Source organism: Acanthisitta chloris, unplaced genomic scaffold (genome assembly GCF_000695815.1).
Source record: "Acanthisitta chloris isolate BGI_N310 unplaced genomic scaffold, ASM69581v1 scaffold604, whole genome shotgun sequence".
Classification (NCBI taxonomy): Eukaryota; Metazoa; Chordata; class Aves; order Passeriformes; family Acanthisittidae; genus Acanthisitta; species Acanthisitta chloris.
In genome coordinates this window covers 1-3,652 of record NW_008670725.1, presented here as the reverse complement: position 1 = coordinate 3,652, position 3,652 = coordinate 1, and positions in this window count along the sequence as shown.

Here is a 3,652-nt window from a genome sequence, read left to right as displayed (position 1 = left end):
GTTTATATTAGAAACTGTTTATGTTAGAAGCAGTAGTGATTTGGAATCATAATTCACATGAATATAAAGGGAAGGAGTTCACATGCTTTCCCAAAAAAGCATGGCACTGGTCTGTCACACTGACTTAGTGGCCTCAGAACACTTGTTCTCCCCAGATTCTATTCCTGATCCATCCATTTTGTTTACGATGCAGCCAAATGCATGCTGCCAGAGAGAAGCATCAAAACATCCCAGGGGGAAGCCTCTCTTCCACCTACAAACCCAAGCAGCTTGTTCTTGGAAAGGGAGGCACTTCAGCTCGCTTTCCCATGTTTCACAATAAACTCCCTGAGTCCAATAAATGAGCTGCCATTGCCTCCAGTTAAGCATTTGGGTTTGCTATGTGGAAGTGAACTGCATTCTCCTTCCTGAGCTGTTCCTCCAAAGTGATCTTGCAAGAAGGGAGGGACCTGAGCTCGGGGCCCACCCCACATGCACCACTCTCACCCACAACTCCCTCTGGGTTCTTGGAAGCAGCCCTGGATTCAAATGAAGGAAATAGTCACTAGTTTGCAAGGAACTCTCAGCGTCTAGAGGACTGTGTAAATAAGAGCAATTAAATCATTAAATGCCACCTACACGATAAGTGCAGTTTATGGTTTCTGAAGCTCTTTCAGCTGAAGCCTAAACCATGGACTGACTGAGCTCAAAACTCACTATACAACTGCACCATCAGAATGTGAGAACTTCCCTCTTCTGCTAGGATGTTAAGTTACTTGCTCCTGAAATCACTGAGGTTATTCGGTTCTGAGATTACTTCATCTCCCCAGTGACAGCCAGGAACTCAGCAATAATTCACCCTCTTGCTCCTGAAATGCTTCTCACTATAGTCAGACCTAATTAGTGTAGCAAAACACAGAGAATTACAATACCACAAGGTGACTGAAATGGCATCCATTATTGATTTGCCATCCATTTCTATAGTGCCACATGAAGCTAATTACATTTGAAATGCTGCTTCTGCCAGAGAAAGAAAACTAAGCTGTGCAATACAGTCTTTGTTTTATCAAGAAAAAACTGTCCTGCTAATTTGGACATTATATGTAGCATATTTTAAAAAGCTCTGCATTTACTATCCTTATCCCATTCTCCTGTGCACAGCTATTTGCCAGTCAAGGGACATTCCAGCAGACTTTCTTCCCTCAAGCAGAAAACTCAACAGTTTTCCAAAGAAGGGTAGTCCAGCATTCACTAAGTTGAATCTGTGCAAGAACGTTCAGAGCAGGACACTTATTCAAGAATGAGTCGACCAAGTTACCTTCACAAATTTGGCAGGGATCTCTGCACAAACTAGTGGAACACTCTGAAACTCCCTGAGCATTGTCCTGTGTTCATATGGTTACATAATTCCCTCACAAGGTGGGCATCCTTGTCATTAGCCAAATGCAGATTTTATATTCATTTGCATTCAGTCTGGAAGACGCCTACAGATTTGGCTCGCATTGCATACCTAAAACACCAATGGAAGTCTGTGACTATTTTATCTAGAATAGCTTATATATGCACAGAAGTGACTATGCAAAAATGCAGAACATTGGCAACGTTTAGCATTTTGCACAGCTAATTATACACTTTGCTTAGTACTCTGAAAAAGTACCTCTCAGATCAGCATTTTTTATACCCTTCATGCATAAGCAAGAGAATACAGGGCAATAGATTGGCATCAGGTTTTAAAATTAGATCCAACTTTCCTTTCTCATATTAGGCCCATGAGAGATTTGAAATAGGGTACTGGTATGTGATTGTTTATTCAGGAAAGCTGGCCCAAGCAAGGGCAAGGGCAGGTTGTTATACAGATAGTGTAAATTATAAAACCATAAAAGCTTAAGTGATTATTATGCTGCAGTCAAGTGAGCATCACTTTCCTTACTTAAATATCACCATCTCCTCATGCTGAAGTTTGTGGTGCCTTAGCTCTGTTGTTTTACTGAAAGATTAAAAATGTAATTAAATCCAGGCGTGTAATATATGCCTGATTTTGGTCTGCTGTATACTGATTTAATACACTTGTGATGCCATTGGTTCCTAAGAGAGCTGCTATAGCTCACCTGAGGCAGGAATCAAATCTTTCGATAGAGAGGAAGATATGCAAATTTTATTATTTATAACTTCATTCTGCAGAGTCAATGAGTTCAAAGTTACATGTTAGGAAGAAACACCACCAAACTTTGGGAAAAAAAACCTGTGGCCAGGGTCATTCTACACTCAATACTTACTTCAACATTTCAGTGAAAAATCACGTGTTGGGAGCTTACTTCAACATTTCAGTGAAAAATCATGTGTTGGGACTGAAAAAAACCAAGCACAAAAAAAGCTTTAAGAAATATATTTAAAAAAAAAATCTCCTAAGCCATTCACAATTTATCCTCTGCAAGAAAGGCTACAAATTAGCTTTCATTTAAATAAAAGTAAAATTCACAGGAGCACAGGAGTTTTTCTAGACTTGTGATAGCACCATGAGACTTCACAACATTGAGACTTCAGAAACATGAAGCCTTGGTATTTAATCCAAGATGTTCTTATGGTTTGAAATTAAAGTCAGGAAAAAACCATTTGTCTCTAGTTAAAAGCATTTCATCAGTCACACAAACTTTCAGTGACTGCACATACTAACTCCACAGGCAAGGTAAAGGTAAGTGCAATAGCTCAACCTCAGTGCTTGATTAACCTTTTTTTTTTCTGTATCTTGCAGTACAACCTCAATTTTCCTCTGAGTCACTGAATGTTCAAACTTCAAGGAATCAGGAAGATCTGACAAACCACAGTTTATCAACATTTCCTCTGTTCCTAATTTCCCTATATTGTAACTCTTTAGCAGAAAAGAGAAGGCAGCAAAAGAACAGCTATACAAATTCATTCCTAGTGTTAGCTTGGTGCCACTGCTTTTGTAGTGAATGGGAATTGCACCTGTCCTCACTAAGACTTCATTGGAAGCACACAATGCTTTTCTGGAAATCAAAAGGATATCAGTGATTTGGGCTGTTTAGTAATCTCTAGCTTTGCAAGGACGAAGATAATTGCCCACCTTGCAGAGTATTTTATTCAAGTTCCTAACTGCTCCCTGAAATCTAGAAAGTCTTTTTCCCTTGATTCTCCAGCTTGTCTACATTAGCAGTCAGCATGGCTTGGTAGAAGTAAATCTTGAGAATGCAAAAGGGACTGCTGAGGACCCAGCATGCACACTGTAAGCATTTCAGGACACAGAGTACTCTGAACTATCCCAGCCTGTCACACATATATTAGATACACACCTGGAGCACAAGGAAACCCCCAAGTGAGGAAACCTGTGCTCTATGCACCACAAGGACCAAAGTGAGGTGAGCAGCAACAGCTGGCAGATTTGCTTTGAAACCATACTCCCAAATCAAATGAAAATGCTACGATAGGTGTTCCTTATGTCTTCACCATTTCTCTAGTACCACTTGTTCGTCACAGCTTCTCACCATTCAGAGCTCAGGGAAAGCCTCACTCCCTCCACACCCTACACACAAATGCTTCATTCCCCTTCCTGATGCTCTCTGATTAGTGATCTCAGTGAATGGTAGTTACTAGGAGGTCAAAATGTATCTTATGTTACATTACATTACATTACAGTATATTACATTGTATTATA